General features: G+C 36.9%; 1 protein-coding gene across 3 annotated transcripts in view; it reads right to left on the reverse strand.

Annotated features, from left to right (window-relative positions):
• The window catches only part of CCNY (cyclin Y), a 306,063-nt gene that overhangs the window by 166,611 nt on the left and 112,854 nt on the right, over nt 1-26,598 (reverse strand). The gene's annotated exons all lie outside the window — the stretch shown is intronic.

Genomic DNA, 26,598 nt, shown 5'->3' on the forward strand with positions numbered 1-26,598 from the left:
ATAAGGTCGCCATGGCAACAGGATAGATCCAAACAAAAAATTAGGAGATGAAGACAAAGTCAAAGCTTCTACATCCAAAGCCTCAAAGAAAAATGTGAATTGGTCCCAAGCCCCAAAAGAGCTTTAGTACGATTTTTTTAATCAAATAAAGAGTGGTAGAAGAATAATTGGGAAAATGAAGGAGTGTTACAAAAAATTATGAAATGAGAGTTGCCAGCTTCATAAAGGAATAATAAAAATTTGCAGAAAATAATTAAAAATAAACAAAATTGCCCACATGGCAAAACAGGCACAAAAATCCACTGAGGAAAAGAACTTCTTATAAAGCAAAATTCAAATCATCAAAGAAAATTGCCCCAATATCCTAGAATCTAGAGGTAAAATAGAAATTGAAAGCATCTGCCAACTACCTCTTAAGAGAGATCCACAAAAGAAAACTTACAGGAATATAATGGTCAAATTCATGTCAAGAAAAAAATATTGTAAATAGAAAAAAAAATCCTACATTAAAGAATTAAAGGGCCTAGAATATGATATTCCAAAGGGCAAAGGAGATTTGACAATAACCAAGAACACCTATGAAGCAAAACTGAGTATAATACTTAAGGAGAAAATATTGATAATATTCAGTAAAATTGAAGATATTTCAAGAATTCCTAATGAGAAGACCAGAGCTGAATAGACAATTTGAGTTTTAAACATAAAACTCTAGAGAAGAATAAAAAGGTAAACATGAAAGAGAAGTCATAAAGGATTCAATAAGGTTAAACCATTTACGTTCCTACATGGTAAAATAGTACTTATAACTCCTAAGAATGTTGTCATTATTAGGACAGTTGGAAGGAGTGTACATAGACATAGATGCCCTATATATGAGTTAACTATGATGGGATGATTAAAAAAAATAAAAAGAGAGATGTACTAGGAGAAGTAAGAAAGGAAAAGCAGAATAGGGAAAATTAACTTTCATAAAGGAGGCATAAAAGGAAGAGCTTTTACAGTGGAGGAGAAGATGGGAGAGGATGGCAAGTAACACTTGGATCCTACTCTCATTGAAATTGGCTCAGAGGGAATAACATACTCAGTGAGGTATAGAAACCTGATAGAAGGGAGAGAGATACAGTGGGGATGATAGAAGGGAAAGAAGATTAAGGAAGGAGATGTTAAGCAAAGCATTCTTTTGAGGAGAGACTGGGTAAAAGGAGAGAAAGAAGAATATAAACAAGGGGAAAATAGGATGTAAGGAAATACACCATTATCATCATTGTAAATATAAATGAGATTAATTCATCCCTAAAATGAAAGCAGATAAAATGGATTAAAAAACAGAATCTGACAATATGCTGTTTATAAGAAACATGCTTAAAACAGAAGACACATACAGAATAAAGGTAAGGGACTAGAGAAGAATATATACTTTAGCTGGGATAAAAAAATGAATAGATATAAATCATGATCTCTGATGAGTCAAAGCAAAAAAAAAATAGCCACAATTAAAAGAGATAAGCAGGAAAACTACATTTTGCTAAAAGGTGCTGTAGACAATTATGTAATATCACTACTAAACATATATGCACCAAATAGTATAGCATCCAGATCCTTAAAGGAAAAGTTAAATGAGTTACAGAAGAAAAATGAAAGTATAGTAGTGGAGGATCTCTACTTTCCTTTCTCAGAACTAGATCAATCTAACCAGGGGAGGGAAAAATAAGAAAAAAGTTAAAGAAATGAACAGAACTTTAGGAAAGTTAAATATGATAGACCTCTGGAGAAGGATGAATAGGAATAGAAAGAAATATGCCTTTTTCTTAGCGGTTCAAAGCACAAATACAAAAAATTGACCATGTGTCCTAGGGCATTGAAACTTCATAAATAGATGCATAAAAGCAAAAATATCAAATGTACAATTTTCTAATAATAATGCAATAAAAATTACATTCAATAAAGGGCCATGGAAATAGATTAAAAATTAATTGGAAACTAAATAACACCAAGGAATGAGCAGATCAAAGAACAAATTAAAGAAACAATCAAATTTTTCATTAAAGAGAATGACAACAGTGAAATAGCATACCAAAATTTTATGAGATGCAGGCAAAGGAATAATTAGAAGAAAACTTGTATCTCTAAAGGCTTGCATCATTAAATAGAGAAAGAATAGATCAATTAATTGGGCATATAATTTTAAAAACTAGAAAAAGAACACATTTTAAAACCCTCAAACACCAAATTAGAATCCTTATAGGAGATTATGAAAGTAAGAAAAACACTGAACTAATAAAAAAAAAAATAGGAGCTGGTTTTATGAAGAAAAAAACAATAAAAGAGATGTCACTGGTTAATATGTCTTTTTAAAAGAAAGAGGAAAATCAAATTACTAATATCAAAAATAAAAAGGGTGAATTTACCATCAATGAAGAGGAAATTAAAGCAATTATTAGGGGTTATTTTGCCCAATTATATGCTAATAATTAACAATCTAAGTGAAAAGGATGAATATTCACAAAAATATAAATTGCTTAGGAAGGGACTATAACAAATTTGGAGAAGATATAGGGAAATTGGGGTATTAATGTACTTCTGGTCTTGGTGGGAATTGATCCAAGTGCTCTGAAGAGTAATTTGAAACTATGTCCAAAGGGCTATAAAACTCTACATACCCTTTGACCCAGCAATATACTATTATTTTGTATATATCCCAAAGAGACTTTTTTAAAAGGGAGGGGACCTATATATACCCTTTATGTACCAAAATATTTGTATCAGCTCTTTTGGTGGTGACAAAGAATTGGAATTGAAGTAATGTCCATCATTTGGGAAATGAGGGAACAAGTTGAGGCATATATTTATGATGGAATATGATTGTGCCATGAGAAATGATGAACTGGATGGTTTCAAAAAAACCTGCAAATATCTACATGAATTGATACAAATTGAAGCAAGCAGAACCAGAAAACCATTGAATACAGTGTCATAAATACTGTTTAATGATTGACTTTGGTAACAGCTATTTTCAGCAATAAAATGATCAGAAAAATTCCAAGAAACTTCCTTCCAGAAAAAGAACTGATGGAGTCTGAATGAAAATCAAAAGATACTTTTTCCCCCCTTTATTTTTCTTAGATTTTTTTTGGTCTGTATTTTCTTTTACAACATGGCTGATGTAGAAATGTTTTGTATGACTACACATGTATAATCTATATCAAATTGCTGGGCTTCTCAATGAGGAGAAGGGAGGAAGATGATTTAGAACTAAAAATTTAAAAAACAAATGTTAGAAATTGTTTTAAATGTAATTGGAAAAAATATTTCTTACATTTTTAAAAAATCACATTCCCCTAAATTACTTCTAGATAAGGAAATCAAGACACCAATTTTATAAATTCAAAGGCATATCCACCATCATGTATTATTTTGTATTATGAAGTCTGTTGTCCCACAAGGCTTTTTTTTTTTTAATTTTTATTGTCTGTCTTTGAATTGATACTAAATACAGACTCTAAAGCAGAACAGTAAGGGCTAGGCAGTGGGGTTTAAGTGACTTGCCCAGGGTCACAGAGATAGAAAGTTTCTAAGATCATATTTGAACTGAGAACCTCCTATCTCCAGGTTTGACTCTCAATCCACTGAACCACCTAGTTACGTCTACCATGTTTTTTTTTTTTTATTAACAAGCTTTAAGTTCTACAAGTTCCAGTTCCATATCTGATAATGTTTCTACTTCCAGCCCCAAAATGTGACATACTATGCTGCGTACAGTAGATACATTTATTTGAAAACTGAATTATTTTGTCTTTAAGTTCACATAAAACCCAAATTAAAACCTCTTTAGGCACTGAAGATCTCATGGGGCCAACACTTAAATTATAACTATAACATCATGAAAGTTTTAAATTACTTATCAGGAGATGTAAGTTATATTAGTCACAAAGCTTTTAATAATGAGAGTGTAAAACTAGAAATAAGGAAGACCAAGGTTCAAATCCTATTCCAGAAACTCTGAAACTTAATAGCTCTGTGAAACTCAGTCAAGTCACTTAACCTCTGGTCTAAGTTTCCTCATTTGTTAAATGGAGATAATGGAATCATTGTGAATCTGTAATGATATCATGTGAATAAAAGAAAACATTTAGCAAACTTGTAATAAACTTAAAAACTTTAGCATTAGAAGGTGTTGGATTCAAATTTGACCACAGATATTTCCTAGGTGTGTGATCCTGGGAAATTCACTTAATTCATACAGTCTAGCCCTTGTTGCTCTTCTGTCTTAGGTCTGATATTAAGGCAGAAGGTAAGGATTTTTTTTAGAGTTTAAAATTTTTTAATTGTTATCATCATTAATAAATAACTCCAAATTCTAAGTCTCTTAATTTTAGTATTAGATGAACAAGACTTACATTAATTTTTAAACTGCCCATGGAAACAGGGTATGATGACTTTTGAAAGAAAAATAAAAGTAAGCCAACATGTTTACTAGCATTCCTTGTTCACCAACTCCTTCCTTTGTAGAAGTTATTTTACCTAAAGTGAAGGGAGGGAACATTTCATGGGCAATTTGCTCCCACTTGCAGCTGCTGACAGGGTCAGTATGAAGGACTGTTCCTGGTACTGCCAGCTAAGGCTCAGGAGGTTTGGTTTGCTTAGAGCAGTTAGCTACTGTTACCACCCCTCTAATGGCCCTTCCTTTGGCTTTCAGCAAATGAGGTCACTGGTGGTTCTTTTCTACAGTTTTTACCCAAGTCATCAGAGGGATTCCTTACTGGCCCTTTGGATCAACTCCATGTCATATTACAGCTGGAAAATAATGCTTTGTTGGAGACATGATCTCACTGATAAAGTGGTAACCAGGAGGGTAAAGGGTGTCCTGGAAGTCATGTCATAAAAGGACTGGTTGAAAAAATGTTAACTTTTTATCCTGAAGAAGAGAAAACTTTAGGGGAAAAATGGAAGATGGATGGGAAATGAGAACCATCACGTGTGTGCAGGTCTGTCCCAAGATAAAGAAAGTGTACCTGTGATGATTCTGCACGGCCAGAGAGCCAACATGAATGGAGGATTCAGGGAGGCTATTTCAGTACATTATAAGGGAAGACCTTATAACTATAACAATCTGTGCTGCTTTAGCCTTAATAGTTTCCCCTTCATAGAAGGCTTCAATCAAAGACCTCCTGATCATGCAAGTAGTCATTGAAGGGATCCTGTGCAAGTCTAAGTTGAATTTAATGGTCTTGGAAGTCTCACCCAACTCTGAAATTCTGGGCTTCAAGGGTACTCCTTCTCCAGGACCTTGTCTTTCCCATTCTTGATCAGCTTGGTGGTGCAGAGCATTGGACCTAGAGTTAGGAAAGCCCAAGTTCAAATCTAGCCCCTGACACTTAGTACCTTGGTAAGTCAATTAACCTCTCCATGTCTCAAGAATGAGAATAATAATAGCACCTACCTCAGAGAGCTTCTATGAGCATAAAATATTTATAAACTCATTGTCAACCTTGAAGTATTATATAAATACTGCTATTCGTTTTTATTCTTATTATTATTGAATCTCTCCTGTTATAAATCCTTCATGAAACAAGCACTGCATTTGCTGAACCCATTAATACAGAGGTTCCCAACCTTTTTTTGTGCCTTAGACCCTTTGACAGTCTGGTGAAGCCTAAGGCTTACTCACTCCCTGCTCAAAATGATGTTTTTAAATATCTAAAACAGTTCGAATCAAGAACACATGTGATACCCAGTGGAATCGCGTGTCGGCTATGGGAGAGGTGGGGGGGGGGGGGGGGGGAGGAAAAGAAAATGATTTTTGTTTCCAATGAATAACGTTTGGAAATGACCAAATAAAAAAATGTTAAAAATAAAATTAAATAAATAAATAAATATCTAAAACAAAATACATAAGATTCTAAAAGAAATCAAAGGTTAGTGAAAATAAGATTCAATTTCTGTTTCTCAGGCAAGGCAATAGACCCACTTAAATCTATCCACCAAGCCTTTGAGAAACTTCACTCTAGAGACCCTTAAAGTTGTTTTAGATTGCTGATTGCATTGCTGATAATAGTTAATTCATTCATAGCTGATCCTCAAACATTATTACTTTTACTGTGTAGTGTTCTCCTAGTTCTACTCACTTCACTTTGCATCACTTCTAATGAATCCTTCCAGGTTTTTCTGTGATTATCCTGTTCATCATTTCTTATGGCACAAAAGATTTATTTTTTATGTAGACGTCAAAAGGCCAATGATGACAAGCACAGGATAGGATAGATGGGCCCAACTAGAAAAAAGTGTAAGGTTCTTGTTGACTGAAAGAAAGCTCATATATGAGTCAAATGGTGCCAGTCAAAAACTGCAGTTGTGTTCTTGGTCTCTATTTATAAACATATAAAGTCTTAACAGAGATAATTTGTGGCTGTTCAGTCATTTTCCAGCCATGTCTGATTCTCCCATACCCCATTTGGGATTTTCTTGGCAAAGATATTATACTGGATTGCCATTTTCTTCTCCAGTTCATTTTACAGATGAGGACTTTGAAGCAAACAAGGTTAGAGTTGCCCAGGGTCACATAGCTAGAAGTATCTGAGGCCAGATTTGAACTCAGGTTTCCCTGATTGTGGGTGTAGCACTCCTTTCACAAAGACCTAGATGCTCTCAGGGACAGAAGAGCCTTGTTGTACTATGCCTTGGTCAAACCACATTTGGAGTACTGTGACTATAAATTGACAAACCCAAGCATAATGAGAATAAATCAACTAGGATGAAGTGACTCCAAAGTAGGCTATATGAAGAATGACTGAGAGAACTGAGAAGAAAAGACATAGGAGGGAAGATGGTTATTGCCTTCAAATACCTAAAAGGTTGTTTGTGGAAAAGGGATTAGATATTTGGTGTAAATGCAGAGGGTCAAAGCAGATTTTAGTAGACCATAAGGAAGACTTTCCTAACTATTAGTTGTCTAAAAGTGGAAGAGTTTGACTCTCAAGGTAGTGATTCTCTTTCTTTGGATATATTCAAACATATGCAAGAGGACCACTTGTTCAGAATTTTATGGGGGTTCATGATTCAGGTAGAATGAACTAGATGACCCTTAAAGTCCTAGATCTAAAACTTAATGATTCCAATGTGTGTCAGGCACTGCTTCTACCCTTTAGCTTCATTAATCTCTGCCCAGGCAAGAATTCTCACTCTCAAGTTATTAACAATCTAATAATAAGGAAAGATGTTTTGGTATTTTATGACCAACACTAGAGACAAAACTGTGGCTTCTTCTGCAGAACTAGAATTCAGGGTCTTTTCTATTAGTTTGCTAATGCAAAAAAAAAAAAGGCCATTGAGAAAATTAGATGAAACTGAAAAGATCCCCGTAAGTCTTTCTGGTCTGAAGTTGCTCCTTCACATTTAAAGCAAAGCACTCCAGGAGGATACATAATGCTCATCCATTACAGGAGTACCTCATTTATCTGGCTCTCCTGAGGAATGAAGCATTTTCAACTTGTGTTTAATGCTTTAAGCACCAAAACATTTATTAAAATAATTTCTCATGGAAATCACTTAAAAGGGTAAGGCAGTGGGATTGGGGTGGGGGTGGATAGGTGGCTCAGTGGATAGACTTCCAGGCCTGGAAATGGGAGGCCCTTGGTTCAAATCTGGCCTTGTTAAGTCTAGCTCTTACCACTCTTCTGCCTTGAAACCAATACTTAATATATCAATTCTAAGACAGAAGGTAAGGGTTGTTTTTTTTGTTTGTTTGTTTTTAAAGTATATGAGGTAGGGGAAGCTAAGGAACATAGTAGATAGAATGCTAGCCCTGGAGTCAAAAAGACCTGGGTTCAAAAGTGACTTAAGATACTTGCCCTAGCCCTCATTGCTCTTCTGTATCAGAATTGATACTACGACAGAAAGTCAAGTCAATGGGCTTTGTGATTCGTTTTGTTTCGTTTCAAGTTTTAAGTCAGAAAGGACCAGAGTGTTCAGGGAAAACTAGCACCTCTGGTGTAAGGGCTTGGTGAGTCTTTAAGGACTGATTATCCACCTTTTGTGTCCATCTTTCATCCAACTCTTACCTGTGGCTCCAAGAAACTATAGTATGTGCAGCAACTACACTCCAGAAAAACCATCATGGCAGACGGGCTACACTAGATGGAGGGTAACCAACACACCTCAAACCTGTGAGAGACTTAGAAGCGTGTAAAGACTTCCCCCCTCAGAATGGGTAGATAAGAATGATTCGTTCCAAAGGCCATGAAGGCACCTGAAGGAGGATCTATGGAGTACTTAGAGCTTGGTCAGACACAGAAGATGTCACGGTCATCCTCTGCATCCCAGGTCATCACCTGTCATCTTGACTTTTGTCTTGCTCACTAAGCGAAGATGACCCCAGAAGAGAGAGACTAACTTGATGCAACTCTGCCTCACTTACATCCAATCCACATTGCAAGACATCAGCCTGTGATACCAATGTTCCTCTTCAAAAACAAGATGAATAGCAACATACTTCCCTGATCTTAGAGTTCAATCAACAATGTATTTAACTTTTATTTCTTAATTTTATTTCTATTTCAAATATATAAGTATTAATATTTATTAATATTGTTATTTAATTTAATTATATATTGTATAAGTAATATATAAATAAAATAATAAAAATTATTATTATTAATTCATTTAACAATTTATTAAGCTTTTACTAAGGACCAACACTGTGACCAATGCTAAGGATACAAAGAAATACTAAGAAAGATCAGTCTTGTCCATCAATTGGGAAATGGCTGATTAAGTTGTGGTATGACTGTAATAGAATACTATTGTGCCATAAGAAATGGCAATTAGGACAATCACCAAAAAAACCCTAGAAAGACTTAAGCAAAGTGATGCAAAGTGAAGTGAGCAGAACCAGAAAACCGTGTACCCAGTAATAGCAATAACGTACGATGATCAGCTAGCTATGAATGAATTTATTATCAGCAATGTAAGGATCTAAGATAGCGTCAAGAGATTCATCATTAAAAAGGCTATCTACTACCACCACAAAAGGAAAAGGTTGCATCTGACTGCAGACTGAGGCAATCCATTCTTCACTTTATTTCCTCCACGTGTTTTTCTCTAGTGTAAGTGAAATGTCTTCCTTCACAACATGATGAACATGGAATTTTGGATTGGATGTTCAACCTATATCATCTTACCTACTGTCTTGGGGAAGGGCAAGTAGGGAAAGGAAGAGAGCGGAGGGAGAGAACATGGATCACAAAATGTCAGAAAATGATTATTTAAAGTTGTATCTACATGTAATCTGGGGGAAAAAATGAAAAAAAAAGACAGACAAGTTTCTGTCTTCAAGGACTGTCAATTCTAATCTAGGAGATAGCATGTAAATAAGTAGGTAGGTATAAATATATATACAGAATAGATGCAGATAATCCAAAAGATGGGGAGCTGCGTGGAACAGTGGATAGAGTGCCAGACCTGATGTCTGAAAGATTTATCTTTCTGAGTTCAAATCTGACCTCAGACACTTATTAGTTGTGTGACCCTAGATAAGTCACTTAACCCTGTTTGCCTCAGTTTCCTCATCTGTAAAGTGAGCTGGAGAAGGATATGACAAACTTCTCTAGTAACTTTGCCAAGAAAACCCCAAATGAGGTCACAAAGCATCAGACACAACTGAAAAATGACAAAAAATCTAAAAGGCAAGACACATATAGCTATGGAATGGGGAGAAACTAGGAAAAGTCTCCTGCAGATATTTAAGCATTGAGCTAAATACTGGAGGAAGCCAGGAACATAAGAGGTGAGAATGAAAGAGCAGAACATTCCAAGAATGAGGGACAAGTTTTCAGAGGTTATCATAATGGAAATCAAAATTATTTGGCTCAGTCGTAAGGCCATTCCCTTAGACTGCTGAGGTGTGTGTGTGTGTGTGTGTGTGTGGTAGGTGGAGGATGTCTATTGGTTCTTAAAATTAATGGAGGGTCCTAGGTTGCTCTAGTTTTTTAAGCTATGTTTTTCTTTTTTTTCTATCTTGCCACCCCTGGAAGCTTTTGCTTGCTCCCAAAGGTAAGCTTTCCTCTAACAGTAAACTCCCCCTTTTAATTTTCTGTTTTCAATCTGCTGTACAATGAATGGTATATAGTACAAAATAATCAAAGTTGAGAGAAATGTGTCTTAAGAAAAATTAAGTAGATTCTGCATAAAAGCTTCTCACCTGTAAAATGTATGGGCTTCATGACAACCATTTGGACAAGTCAGAAGCTAGTCTATTCAGTTCTTTTTAGCTACGTCCTGGATAGTTGACATTAACAAATAAATGAATTTGGGATATCTAAGATATATTACTATCATGTTTTAGCTAGAAAATAATTTGGAATTTAAAAGAACTATATTGACAAAACATATGTTTTGTTTTGAAACCATTATCTAATCTGACTGCACCCAGGGATCCAAGAAATAAGACAGATTAAAGTAATTTCTAAGAGAAAAATTACTATAATACAAGGTCCAAAATTGGGGAGAGGGAGCTCAGTAAAACATACAAAACTGGGCCATCTTCAATGAAAGGCCGACTAACCAAGGAAAAACCCATTCATTTCATAAAATGTTAGTATATATGAACCCCAAAATAACATGCTGCTTCTAACATCCACCCTCAGGACAGATGCCTTGTGAAAACCATGATACTGTCAGAAGATTATTAATTGAGGCAAGGAGTCCTATAAATAGTCAAGGGAACAGGAGTCAATTCAAACCCTGAACACTACCAAGCATTATTCAAGAAAGCCTACCAGTCTTATTTTTGGAGAAGGAGGGTGTGACATGGAAAGTATTCTCAAAATAGAGATTCACAAAATCAAGCTGATTTTTCAGTCCCATTAATTAAGGTTCAATAGTAGCTGCTGCCAGTTCCGTGCCATCTAACAATACTAAGCCAGTTAAAAACATTGCAGTTAAATGTGTGAGAATGATCTTTTCTTCACTTCCAAAGAAACTGGCAAATAAACCTGGATTACTAGATCTTCTTTGTAGAAACAACTAAATGAACCAGTCCATTTCTTTGTCTCTGTTTTAAGCCATCAGATGTTTTACGGATAAATGAAATATTGTGAAGAAAACAGGTAATGAGGATAAATAAATATTTTAACTTGCCAGTTTGACTTTCAAGTATTTTAGGTTTGGAAAAAAAATAAAATTTTCTATTCTATTAGAACTTATTGAAAATGCAGACCCCTGATTAAAAAAGGGCAGGGGGGATTGCAAATGGAGTTGGAGGATGTACAAATGCAAATGATCAAATGAGAGAATATTTCTGAAGAGCTTGTATGTACCTGGCACATAGTAGGTGCTAAATAAATGTTATTTATTTCCTCTTGTTTCCTTCTCTCTCATTCTCTAAATGTGTGGTTTAGTAGAAAGAGAGCTGTACCTGAAAGCAAGAGAGGGCTAATTCCAATCTCATCTCCAACATTCAGTAACTGTGTGACAATAAAATAACTAACACTATCAAATGGTCTACAATGATTCTCTCATTTGATCACAATAACGCTGGAAAATAGATGCTATCATTATCTTCATTTTATAGTTAAGAAAACTGAAGCAAACGGTGACTTGCCCAAGGTCACACACCTCTTAAGGGTGGGGCTGGATTTGAATTTAGGAAGTTGAGTCTTCCTTAACTTCACATCCAGAACTCTATCCACTGCCCCACTAGCTACCCCCATGAGTATACCAACCTTCCTAAATCTCAGTTTGCTCATCTCTAAATTGAGGGCATAGCAGAGAATGAATGGACAGCCCATGTGCTTCCTTGGTGACCTCAGGTGCTGAATTGGGATGGATGAGTTACAATCTCTACCTTGAATTCACATCAAAGAGATCACAAATCCATTTAAGAAGAAAACAGGAAGAATCTCATAGGGTTGTTTTGATGAGCCAGAAAGATAATGGATGTAAAGTCATAAAGCACTATATAAATCAAGAACTATAAAGATAGGTAGACACCAAAATATTTACAGCAGCACCTTTTGAAACACCTTAAGAGAACTGAAAACAAAGTAGATGTCTCTTAATTAGGGAATGATTAAGCAAGTTTTGGGCAACTAAGTGGCTCAGTGGACAGAGCACTGGATCTTGGAGTCAAGAAATATGAGGAGCCATCTCTTAAAGATTCTTTGCAGAATTGGGGGACTATAGGTGTATAAGACTGTATGCAATGGTAGACCTTTTCAATTGACTAGTTTAGTTTGGGGAGCTGGTTTTTTTTCCTCTCGTATTTTTTGTTATAAGGAATCTCTCCATGGATGGGGCAGGGAAGGGATATGTTAGAAAATACAAGTAAGGAAAAAACTAAAGATATCAAGAAAAGCATAATCTTTTTTAAAAGAGGGGTAGCATCAGCTGAGGAATGGCTAAACAAGTGATGGTATACGCATATGATGGAATAAAAGTGTGCTCTAAGAAATGATCAAGAAAATGGTTTCCAAAAAAACTAGGGAAACTTGTATGAACTGATGCAGAGTAAAGAGACAAATGGAAAGATTGCTAAAGGGAAGCTAGACTGGGTAAAGAAAAATGTAGCAACTATTCTAATGAGCATAATATTGAAACATGCTCCTCCTCCTCTTGGCATACAGATAGGGGATACTGGGGCAGAATGTGGTATAGACTATCAAGTTACCATATTAGATATTTTTGCTTAATTTTTTTTTTCCATGAGAAAAGGAATCAGTGGGGGGAAAGGAAAGATGTTTCTAGAAATGACTATGATAAAATAACAAAAACCATCAATAAAACTTTTTATAAGTAGGTTTAGTCCTTTTACTAAATACACACATTGCACAACAGTTGTGTGGTATCAAGCAAAATCCATGGGCATGGAATAGTGTGTGTGTGTGTGTGTGTGTGTGTATATCCAGATCCACAGTTGGTCAACTGCCTTTCTTTTTATTCTTATTATTTTTTACTAATTACTATTATTATATTCTATCATCATATATTAAAAATGATGTATTATTGTATTGATTATTATTGGTTTTATTATTAATATCATACATCATAATAACAATAATTCTAACATAGAGAGAGCCCTTTAAGATTGATGGTTGATGACGCACCTTACATATGTTATCTCATTTGAGTGTTACGACTCTGTGAAGTAGGTGCTATTATCATCCCCATTTTACAAATAAGGAATCACAGATTAAGGGACTAGTTCAGAGTCAGACAGCTATTAAACGTCTGAATCAAGATCAGAACTCAAGTACTTATTGCTGATTCCAGGCAGTTAAGTGGTTGCATGCAGAGAGCACTAACCCTAGACTCAAGATGATCTGACTTTAAATCCAGCCAAAGACACTTACTAGCAATATGACCCTGAGCAAGTCACTTTTCCTTTCTGTTTGCCTTAATCCACTGAAGAAGAAAATGGCATCCCACTCCAGTATCCTTGCCAAGAAAGCTCCATGGACAGAACTGGCATGCTATAGTTCCCCCGGATCGCAAGTGAAAAAGACTGAACAGCAACAATATAGCAAATTCTTAACTCATCCAAGTCCAAGAGATTTATTAAATAGGATGACTCACTTAGTGGAGAATGAGTGGGAATCAAATCAATCAAGAAGCATCTAATAAGTGCCAGGTACTGTGCTAAGTGCTAAAGATTGATGTGGAAATCATATTATTATAACAACAGAAGATAACCAATAAAAACAAGATTTTTAAAACTAAAAATAAAGGCAATGTAATCAAAGGTACAATCTTGAGTGATGGGTCCCCTTCTTTCCCTTTTTGGGATCTTGGTTGGGATTTTTCCTTGGATGTTGTCTCCCAGGGCGTGAGATTGCTATGATCACTATATATACTATTACTAGAGCAGAAAGCATGGACTTCAGGACAGCATGAGACCAAATTCAATTTGGGCAATCCAAAGGAATCCCAGAAACACACACTGTGATAACAAGACCTGAATAGCAATGTCACCACAACCATGAAAAGTCCAAATCCAGTCAGAAACATTACAAATCAGATTCTGAAACAGTAGCCAGAGATGGCATTTTTAACCTCCATTCAGGACTGTTCAACCAAGATTTCAAAATAATTATTCAGACTCATTTCCAGTTGGGCATTAAAATAACAGGGTCAACTGATTTTCCATTCACATTGAGTTCATGTTAGACAAGCCCAACAGCCACCAAGAAAATCATATTTTCATAGAGAAAGAAGCCACTTGTCAAAAAAGTTTGCTTTACCCTCAGAGCCTATTTTACAGTTGAGGTTCTGCTCCTACTTTTCAAACAAAAAAAGCTGAAGCTCTGAGCTCTAAAATAATTTTCCTCATGATTCAGCCCCTAGTGACTGGCAAGACTTAAAAGGAAGCCTTAGAATCACATTGATTTTTTTTTCCTCTCTTTAGGCTGAACCAGTGATATCAGTGAGGATGATGACTAGCGTGGAAATGCCCTTTATCAGTGCTCTTCTGTAACTTTAGTCTTAGAAAAGTGCTTGAGGACACTGGGAAGCTAAACGACTTTAAAGGACTAACCACTGTATTTGTCAGAGACAGGACTTGAATCCAGGCCACCCAGCCCTCTAGCTATTATACCACCACATTTGTAGTTCAGTATTTCCAGCTATGTCTGATTCTTTATGACCCCATTTAGGGTTTTCTTAGCATAGCTGGATGATTTGACATTTCCTTCTCTAGGTCAATTTACAGATGAGGAAACTGAGGCCAATAGGGTCACACAGCAAGGATGTGTCTGAGGTCAAATTTGAACTCAGGTCTTCCTGAATCCAAGCCCAGTGATCTGTCCACTACACCACCACCCCAACACGGCTTTTCTTAAATACTTTCTAAGATAGTTCTGAAGAAACTGAGAAACCCATCCCTCACAAGTGTACATTGACAACTATACAGTAGAACACAATGATTCAATAGAAAGAACCATGAGATGGGACTCAAGAAGCCTGATTCCAATTCTAGTTTTGCTATTAACTAGTGTGTAAGATTGGACAAATCATTTAAATCTCTTTGCCTTCAATTTCCTCATAAAACAACAGGGGTGTACTACGTAATCTCCTAAAATGCTTTCTAGCTCTAGTGAATTATGATTCAATTCCAGCAGCTTCCAAGTGGAATATAGGACTCTTAAGTACCATGAGAATAATTCCTTCATATCCAGGGATACTTGGGGGGGGGGGGGGGAGGGAAAAAAATCTAGTCTTCTGAAGCTTAAAAAATAATTCATGTCAAATTGTGGTATATGGTGGTGATGGAATCCTATTGTGCTATAAAGAATGATGAACAGGATGATTTCAGAAAGAGCTGGAAAGACCTACATGAACTGATGCAGAGTGAAATAAACAGAACCAGGAGAGGGCATTGTGCACAGTAACTACAATAGTGTGCAATATCAAATGTGATAAGATTTTGCTACTAACAACAATACAATGATCCAGGACAATTCTGAGGGACTTATGAAAAACAATGCTATTCCCCCTTCAGAGAAATAATGGTTGGAGTATAAATGGAAAAGAAATCATAATTTATCACTTGTTTATTTAGGTATATGATTTGGGGTTTGGGTTTTATAAGATTACTCACTTATAAATTAATAATATGAAAACACATTTTGCATGATAACACATGTATTACCCAGAAAAAAAATAAAAAATAAATAGTTCATAACAATAAGTGAAGGTCCATAATCTCTGGCTTGCCCAGCTTTAAATCAGACAACCAATTACTATTTCTTAAATGCCTACTATGTGTCAGGTTTACCCATATTTATTTCCTAATCCAGATCCTAGACCTTGTTCTTAAATAGTCCCAAGACATTCTCCCTTCTGTATTAAAGAGTTTAGTAAGTGTGTCAAGCTCTTAAATATGCCCCCTTCTCTCTTCTTATACTGGCACCACTCTGGTACCAGCTCTCATCATCTTTGGACTACTCCAACAGCTCAAGTCTCTCTCTACTCTGCTCCATCTTCCATTCAGCTAGTAAAGTGATTTTTTAAAAACAGATCTGATCATGTCACACACAATAAACTCCAGTGGCTCCATGTCATCCCTAGGATCAAATACAAGATGTCCTATTTGACATTGAAGGTCTTCATAACCTAGTTCCCCTCTGCTTTTCCAGATGTCTTATACATTACTTTTCAACAGATACTTTTAGATACAGTGACATAGGTTTCTTGGAAGGTGCACAAATAAGACATTCCAACTCTTAGTTCCAGGCATTTCTTTCATTGTCCCCCATGGGTGGAATGCTCTCCTTATGGCACTCAGCCTACTGATCTCCCTGGCTTTAAGTCCCAAGAAAATCCCATTTTTTATTGGAAGCCTTCCCCAACTCTTTTTAATTTTAATGCCTTCCTTCTGTTAATTATTGCCCATTTATCCAGATAGACTTGCTTTGTATAGTTTGCATGTGGTCTTTCAGATTATATTCTCTTTGAGGACAAGGATTACCTTTTGCTTCTTTTTGTATTCCTAGCACTTAACATAGTTCCTGGCACATAGTAGGTACTATAAAAATGTTTACTGATTGCTTGATTTTCTCTCTACATTCTCATTTGGTGACCTCATTAGATCCCATGGATTCAATTATGATCTCCAAGCAGATGACTTCCTAGATCTATATCCAGCCCCTAAGTCTCTCTCATGAGCTCCATTCTCATAATGGTGACTGCTAAATGGGCATATTTAACTGAATGTTTCATGGGAATTTTAAATTTACCATGTCCCAAACAGAAACTCATTACCTTCCCCCTAAAATCTGCCCCCTTCATAACTTCCCTATTCCTGCTGAAGGCACCATCTCCTTCAAGTTACTCAGTTTCCCAATATCAGTCACCCTCACTCTTTTTTTTTTCTGACAGGCTAGGTCATTGGGCTGAATTTAATGAGTTAAAAACCAATATAGGCACATTTAAAAACTTAAATTTTAATCCCCCCAAAAAATCAGTTCTACAAACAGAAGATGGAGGATACATGTATAATTGGCAAGTTTTATAAAAGGGATTTCAGGGTTTTATGGACTGAAAGCTCAATCAGTATTTCAGCTTTATGATAAGGCAGCCAAAAATCTCATTCAATCCTGGGCTTCACTAAGGGAAACAGCTTCCCATATTCACGAGTGAATATTGCCATCGTCCTCTGCCCTCCGTGGACTTCATCTGGAATACTGTTTTCAGTACACCATAACCTCCCTCATTTATTTTTTATGTATTTTATTTTATATTTATTATATATATAGTTAGTACTACATATTTATTTGCTTATTTACTGCATATATATAGTGCTACTATATAGATAATATGATACATAACATCATATACTATATAATATATGATAAGCATAATATATAAAATCAGTTGCTAAATCTTGTCATTTCTCTTTCTATAACATCGTTTGAATATGTCTCTTTCCCTGCACTGAAACATAACCACTGGACCTTGTTCATACCATCATTATTTCTTACCTGTCTTATTCTAAAGTCTCTCCCTACCTTCAACAATTCATCTTCCATACAACTGCAAAATGATTTTCTTAAAAACTCAGGTTTAAATCGTGCCACTTTTCTACCCAAAAAACTCCCTAGGTTCTGTCATTCCCTCTCTTCCATGGTCACTCTAATCCAATAATCTCCCTTTCCTCTGAACTCCAAGGACAAGGTGGGGGGGGGAGGGGGGCACATACAGAGAGAAAGAGAGACAGAGACAGACACATTGACAGACAAGAGACAGCGAAAGATAGAAAAGAGAGACAGACAGACAGACAGACAGACAGACAGACAGACAGACAGACAGACAGAGACAGAGAGAGACAGAGAGGATGGCTTCAAATACTTCATTCCTAACCCTTACTGCTTTTCTGCCTTGGAACCAATACACATCATGAATTCTAAGACAGAGGGTAATGGGTCAAAAAACAACAAAAACAACAATTAAGCCTGACTCTGATTCCAGAGGTCTTCTCATTGCACTGAGCCATGATAGTATTGGGAGTGGGGAAAAGCACCTTTGCTTTCTGTTCCTTCAATTTAGGATGCCCCTTCCAAAGTGGACAAGGGCCTTCCATTCCAAAAAATGGCTTTTCCTGCAAGAGAGCAATGCCCAGGCCAGGAGCATTTTCTCTTTTCTTCTAGGCCCCTCCAATCCATCAGGTCAAGTCTTCATGAGGTCCTGAAACCAGTAGCTGGTCAGGCAGCAGAAGAACACTTCAGGTTTCACTGCCACTAACCATTAATGTTCCCCAGCCAAGATACAAAAAAAGGGGAGGAAAAGGGAAGGCTTATCAGTTCTGTTACATAAACTCTCCATCCTTCACTAAAATTGCAGCTAAGTGACACACCTGCAGGCCCAAATCCCATTTTACACTTAACTGCCTGCGAAAAGCTCCACAGCACAATTTTCTTCAAAAAGACATCTTCTAAGAGGCCCCAAATTTAGGGGCTTTTTAGACTGACTTGGAAAGGTTCTGACTAAATATCAGACTGGCACTGAAGGCTCTTCAGAGGTAGCAGATGGGAGGAACAAGAGATAGAAGGAAAGGTGAACCTGAGAGCACCACATAAGGATGAGCATCTCTTTGCTGGAACAAGGTGTGCTGAAAGCTGACCCATCCATTACTACTAAAGCATGCACATTAAAATAAATGAGTGAAATTAATGACTTGGGCTGCCCAGGGCATTGTTACACTCCCAGAAAAAGCTACAAAGGTAAACATCAGGAGTCCTCAGTGTGCACACCCAAAAGCTCTACAAAACACTCTTTACAAATGGAAACTCTTTAGTTTATGGATAGATTCCCTGTAAAGTAAGGAAGATCCTGGTCAGGTATTTTAATTGGACTGGACCATTGGCTACCATTATTTTTACAAGCAGCTATTAGAGCATGTCCAGTTACCAGGAGCAGGTACAGAAATCTAGTTGGAACTAAACCATAAATTATTTATTAGTTCTTGCCAATTCCCCATAGAGAATGACTGAGCTTCCTGATACTAAGGAATCTAGGCCCTTCCTGAAAGGGAACAGTTTCATGCTAGTATAATGGAAACAGAGCAGTGTATCAACAGAAAAGACTTATTCCCACACTTCACTGCCACAGGTTAAAAAAAAAATACGGAGGAGGAAATTAGCCAACAAACATTTATTAAGTGTCTGCTAAATTGCGAGGCACTGTGCTAGATGCTGATGATATAAATGTAACTCCCATTATTCTGGAGCTGGGCATAGAAAATTTGGAATCACAGGAGAGAGGGGGAAGAGAAGAAGAAAGGAAGGAAGAAGATGAGGAGTAGAAGAAGGAAATGTAAAAGGAAGGGGAAGAAAAGAAAGACAAAGATAAGGAAGAGTAGAAAGAGATCATTCCTCTCCAAAGCTCTCCCAACTAACTCCTACCTCTATCAAGCATGGCAGCTCTTCAGCTCATTCTCTTCTTCATTGAAGAAAGTCTTATACAAAATACCCCAATCTTGGCTAAAAACTCAGGTTAATCAAAGATGAAAATGAAACCATCCCTGGTCCTCAGGTAATTTGTACTCCCCTGAAACACTGGACCATGCATTTCAAAACATAGATTTTTTCTTCCTGCAAGTTCTCCTCAGTTTATTCCTTTATCCTTCTATAAAAGGTAGAGTTCTATTATTCCCCCATCTGTCATCGAAAGAAGGGGACTCCCCAACTTTCTATTTCTCCTCCCTCATCCACAACTTGACCACATGCCATCAATGTCCCTATAGTACCTTCCTTACAACATGATGATTCAGAAGTCCATCCCTCATAGAAAAGAAGGTCCCATAACCTTCCCCTCCTATCCTCATCCTCATCAATCTAAGCAGAATAAGAAACAACTCCCAACCTAATGACCCACAAATTTTCTCCCTTCAGATAGTTAATCATAGCAAATATAACTTCAATGAACACTTTAATAGGGAAGATTTTGAAACATAGATGAAGGATATTTTCATTGTTCTAGTACCACTGCAGTCTCTAAAAACTAAAATAATCTCTTTCCAAGGAATCAGCTATTCCTTTTGACAATCCTTTGTTGGTGGCACAGTAATGGCGCAGTTCGGTGGCTCATGTCTGACTTTTTATAACCAATTTTGGCGTTTTCTTGACAAAAATACTAGAGTGGTTTGCCTATTTCCTTTTTCCAACTCATTTTACAAGTAAAGAACCTGAGACAAATAGAATTTGTGAATTGTCCAAGGTCCACATGGCTAGTGTCTGAGGTCAGTTTTGAATTCAGGTCTTCCTGACTCTATACTCATTGCTCTACATGGTGTGCCTCCTAACAGCCCCAAATTCCTATTTGGAATGCCATAATATTTTTTAGTCACCAAGGCTCAAAACCTCCTCAACTAGTTCATCAGAAAACCTTGCTAATTCTTCTCTTGAAAACTCTCTCCTATGCCTCTCCTTCCTTTCCAAACCCTTATTTCACACCTAGATTAGAGGGACATACAGACCTATATAGTGAATGAGGTCCTGATCTCAAAGTCAAATGACATAGGTTCAAATGATGCCTCTCCTCCTAGCTAGATGGCCATGGGCAAGTCTTCTCTAAGCTTCATTTTCCTCATCAATAAAACAGGGGTGAGAACAACTTCTTCAACAGGGTTGTTGTAAAGCTCAGAGGAGATATCCAATGAAAATTGCTTTGCAAATTTTAAAGATTTAAGGAAATGACCATTATTATTATCATAGTATCCTTTTTTTTTTCTTTTAAACCTTTACCCTCTATTTTAGTATCTAAGACAGAAAAGCAGCTAGACCATCAGGATTTAATGACTTGCCCCAGGGTTGCAGAGCTAGGAAGGCCACTTTTGAACCCAAGACCTTCCATCTCTAGGACTGGTTCTCAAACCCACTGAGCAATGTAGCTGCCTCCTATACATACATATTGTACCTTCACTTTTAATCCGCCTCCCAACTAGATCATAAACTACTCATGGACAAGAAGCATGCATCTTGGGTATCTTTGTTTCTCCCTAGGCACCTGCAACAATACTTTACATACAACCATATCTGGGAAACAGGCTCAAAAGCAGCATAAGAGAGCTTTCCAAGGATGTACAGAATATCTGGTGTTGCTCTTGTTAAATTAGTTTGTCAAAGAATTTGCCTTTGAGGCTTGTGTGAATTTTAAAATTGGAAATTTGTTAGTAGTAAATTTCTTAATCTGCATCTTCCTGAATTCAAATATGGCCTCAGATACTCACTAGCTGGGTGACCTTGGGAAAGTTGCTTAACCCTGTTTTCCTCAGTTTCCTGTAAAATAAACTGGAGAAGAAAATGGCAAGCCACTCCATAATCTTTGCAAGAAAATCCCAAAAGGGGTCTTGAAGAATGATACACATCTAAAAAGTGACTTAACAGTGAGGGAATATAGCCACCAAGAAAAGAGAAGACAAACTTCTATCTTCCTGCTTTGACAGAGAGCCTGTGACATTCCACAATCTAGAGAAAGAAAAAATGGAATTTGGAAGGCAGTGAAATAAGGGAAAACCAACTGTTCCACATATAACTGATTTCTAGCTTTCCTCTCTTAGAGATTTCAGGGAATTTCCCCTTGCATAAGGCTGGGTTCTCTCTCAGTTGATCTAAGATATATTTCTAAAATATATATTTCTCCATGTGGGAAAGTTCATTCACTCTGTGTATTGTCTGGAATATTCAAATCTGTTCAACTCTTCAAAAAAAAAAACTATTTTTTCCCTATTCAATGTAAAAACAATTTTTGACATTTTTTTAAAGTTCTGAGTTTCAAAATCTCTCCCTTCTTCTGACCCTTTCTTTCTCTCTCCCTGGCCTTCTCCCTCCCAGAGATGGTAAGAAATCTAATATAGATCTTACATATTTAATCATGTAAAAAATTTTTCTATATTAGTCATTTTATGGAAGAAATCTCAAATGGAAAAAGAAGAAAATGAAATATAGTATGTTTCCATCTGCATTCAGACTCCATCAGCTCTTTCTTGGAGGGCAGATGGCATTTTTCATCATGAGTCTCGGAGACTGTCTTAGATCACTGCACTGCTGAGAATAACTAGGTCATTCACAGATTTTTCTAAATGTTATTTATTTTTTTAGTTACATGTAGAAACAATTTTTGACAATTGTTTTTTGACAATTTAGAATTCAGATTTTTCTCTGTCTCTCTCCCTCCCTCCTTCCCACCCAACGTGGTAAGTAGTCCAATATAGATTATATCAGCACTTTCATGCAATATATATTTCTATCTGCTCACGTCATGATAGAAGACACATATCACACATACAAAAGAAATCTCATAAGGAAATATAGTAGAAGATGGCATGCTTTGATCTGCACTCAGACTCCAACAGTTCCTTCTTTGGCATTTCCCTTGGAAACTTACTTTGCTGATAATGGTTTAGTCCTTATGGTAGATTATCATATAATTTATATATATGCATGCATGCATATTCCATCTTAGAATCATTACTGTGTATTGGTTCCAAGGCAGGATTGGGCTAGGCAATGGGGGTTAAGTGATTTGCCCAGGGTCACACAGCTGGTAAGTGTCTGAGGTGATCATCATAAAATATTTCTGTTCTGCTAGTTCTGTTCATTTTCACTTTGCATCAGTTCATATAAGTCTTTCCAGGTTTTTCTGAACCTGGAACTCATCCTATTCATTATTCTTTATGGAGTATTCCATTAGAACATATACTACAAGTTGCTCATCCAATCCCCTATTGATAGACAACTCCTCTATTTCTAATTCTTTGCCTCTAAAAAAAAGCTGTTAAAAATATTTGGGTACAGATAGATTTTTTTCTCTTATCTCTGAACTCTTTAAGATACAGACCCAGTAATGATATTGCCGGCTGAAGGGTATGTATAGCTTACCATAGAGCCTGGTTTCATAGTGCTCTCCAGAATGGTTGCATCAATTCACAATTCCACCAACAGTGTATTAGTGGCCAAATTGTCCCACATCTGAGGGGGAATATTTTGTAACTATTGTCCCTATGTTCTTATCTTGGCAAAACCTTTTCAGTCAACTGACTGATTATTAAAAATAAATAAGCCAAGGAGTGGCTTGAGAACTATATTTTTCATAAATCAGACCCACAGAATACCTTAATACACATTGAATTCCAGCCAAATTGGACTGCTAGCTATTCCATAACCTGGATTTACATTTCTGTTGCTTCAGGGCTTTCTCATCCATGCCTGGAATTAACTCCCTCCCTATCTCTGCCTGTGAAATTCTTGTCTTTCTTCAAGGCTCAGCTCAAATGCAAACTCCACCATATTATCCTTTCTTGTTCTCCACAGCTGGGGATTATCTTTCTCAAATTTCCTTACACTTAGGGGCACCAAAGTAGCTCAATGGATAGAGAGCCAGGCCTGGAGATAGAAAGTTCTCAGTTCAAATCTGACCTCAGGTCTTCAAATCTGGCTGTGTGACCTTGGACAAGTCACCTAACTCTAACTGTAGCCTCTACTACTCTTTTGCCTTGGAACCAAAACTTAGCATCAATTCTAAGACAGAAGGTACATTCACAATTTTTCATCAAGAAGAATTGCTGTCACTGTGTACAGTGTTCTTCTGATTCTGGTCATTTCACTTTGCATCAGTTCATGTCAATCTTTCCAGATTTTTCTATAATAAATGAATTTTCTCACTATTTACTATTTATGATGGTCTTTTATGTAATTAGCATTTACAGGAATTTAGAGGAGACGGGTAAAGTTTGTGCCAACTCTTCCTCTTGAAGGAACAGTAATCAGGAAAGTGAAACTATCATTTCCTCTAGTTCAGTAAAGGAGGGGAGGAGACAGACACAATTATTCCGACCCAGTACCCACTTTCTGAGGACCACACAGTAACCACCTTTGTAGTCCTGGTCTTGCTCTTTCATAGACAAGAATAAAATTTCCCTTGGAAAGGGGAAGACAAAATTCCTGAGAATACCTTTCGGCCCCCTCATGAACTCTGTCTGTCTGTCTGTCTCTTTGTGTGTGTGTGTCTCTCTCTGTCTCTCAAATTCTTAAAGTTTTAAGAGTAACCAGTTAAAGAAATAAGCATAGAATATAAACAGAACCATAATATGCAGATAATAATAACTAACATGTATATAGGAGGCAGACAGGTAGCTCAGAGGCTAGAGTTCAAATCCAGTCTCAGACACTTTCTAGTGGTGTGACTCTAGGCAAGTGACTTAACTTCTGTTTGCCTTAATTCACTGGAGGAAGAAATGGCAAGGTAGTTCAATATCTTCGCCAAGAAAACTCCATGGATGTTATGGTCCATTGGGTCACAAAGAGTCAGACATGACTGAACTACTGAACACTTCTCTAGCCCTCACTATGTTCCAGGCACTGTGCTGTGTTTCACAATTATTATCTCATGTGGTCCTCACCACAACTCAACAACTCTGAGGGGTGGGTGCTATTATCATACCCATTTTATACCTGAGGAAGCTAAAGCAAACAAAAAGCCAGATTGAAGCTTGTGTCTTCCTGACTTCAGACCAGTGCTCTCTCCACTGAGTTCCAGAGCTACCAAATCCCCAAACCCTAAGTCAGATATCCTCCTTGCATGGTAAGGAATGCCCTCTCTATTCACTTCCTCTCTTGGAAAACCTAGTGCCTTTCAAAACTAAAATGATCACTTTTTTTCCCAAAAAAAACCTTATTTTCCACCTAAGGAGCAACTCCAAGACAGTAGGGTAAGGGCTAGACAAACAGGACTTAATGCTTACATTGTATATTTGGAATTATCTATCCTCCTACCCTAAAACATATGTTCCTTGACAACAAGTCAGAGGATTTGGGTTTAAATCCTGCTTCTGACACTTACGCTATGTGCTGGGTGTATTAGATGAAGTCTCACACTCTCCCTGAGCTTGTTTCCTCATTTATAAAATGAGCAGGCTAGATTCCATGATCTCCAGCTCTAAAGTCAGGATCCAAAGGCAGGGACTATTTCACTTGGATTTTTATATATCCAGCAACTAATTTACTGCCTGGAACATAGCAGGCACCTAATAAATATTTGCTGAATTAAATTAAAATGAAAAGAAAGTCAAGTAACACAAGTCTCTTGTTGTTTGGTCATTTTCAGTTCTGACTCTTCGTGACCCAATTTGGAATTTTCTTGGCAGAGATATTGAGGTGGTTTGTCATTTCCTTCTCCAGCTTATTTTACAGATGAAGAAATTGAGGCAAACAGGGTTAAATGACTTGCCCAAGTCACACAGCTATGATTTAAACTCAAGAAGATGAGTCTTCCTGAGTCCAGGCCCAACACTCCACTATGCAGTCTACCTGCCCATCTTGAGATGGGTATTATTATTATCCCTAGTTTACAGTTAAGGAAACTGAGGCAGGCAGGATTAAGTGACTTGCCCAGGCCACACAGCTAAGGAGTATATGCAACTGGATTAGAACTTATAAAGATGAATATTCCTGATTCCAAGCCCCATGCCACTCCAAGTTTCTTATGTCCAATATTTTAATGGCAATATTTTGTTTCCATATTTTGGAAGTCAAACAGGGCCTCCACTGACAAAGCATAGGACCAAAGATGAAGAGATCTGAATCTCTTCAACAAAATGGCTAATATGGAAAAATATTTTATATAATTGCATATGTAAAATCTATATCAGATTGCTTGCTATCTCAAGGAAGGGAGGAGAAGAGGGAAAAAAATTGGAACCCTAATTTTTTTTAAAGTTAAAATTATTTTTACATGTAATTGGGAAAATAATTTTTTAAAAAGATACCTTAAGAGCTAGACATGTGCAGAGGGGCAGTGAATGATCCAGTTTGCATGAATATTTATTAACATCTATGAAAGAATGTAGTATTAGATAAACCAGGAAAGTGAAGTCACAGGTAGATTTTGAAGAGCCTTGAAAACCAGCCTAAGGAACCTGGACTTACATTCAGTAGACCACTGAAAGCCTTCTTTTTTCTTTTTTTTTTTTAATTAGAGATCAGAACTATACATTAGTAAGATAAATTTGGCAGTAGTGGGTTGAATGGATTAAAACAGAAAGAAAATGCCAGCAGAGAGAGAGGTCATTGCAATATTTCAGTCATGAGATAATAAGGGCCTGAACTGATGGCAGAAATGAGAATGGGGGTGGGGGGAGAGGAAAGAGATTCTAGAGTAACTGGAAAGACTGATTTTCAAGACTTCTGAATGACTGGATTAATCAGGGTGGAAGGAAGGAAAAGAGCATAGGAAAGTCAAAGATGTATCCAAGGTGTGGGCTTTAGTGACTGGGAGAATAACAATGCCAAGATGCTATTAATTGAAGAGAAGAAGCAGATGTGAGGTTAAAGGTAGTGATATGAATAGTCTCAAAAATTATCAACAATAAAAACTGTCAGCCCAGATTGTTAGAACTGCAAGACAGCTATCAACCTCCATAAAGATCACTTCTGATAACAGCTGTAAATGTCATGATTGTCAACTAAAAGCAAAAGGCTTCCCACCATCCACACTGCTTCTGTACTTCTTTGGAACCATCCATCATGCTCTGATATTGGGTACCATCTCTCCCACCTCCCTTGCCTACCGCTCTTCAGCATCACTTTGTAAGAGGTCTCTCCCTATTCAACTGTA

Source organism: Monodelphis domestica, chromosome 5 (genome assembly GCF_027887165.1).
Source record: "Monodelphis domestica isolate mMonDom1 chromosome 5, mMonDom1.pri, whole genome shotgun sequence".
In the NCBI taxonomy this organism is placed as follows: Eukaryota; Metazoa; Chordata; class Mammalia; order Didelphimorphia; family Didelphidae; genus Monodelphis; species Monodelphis domestica.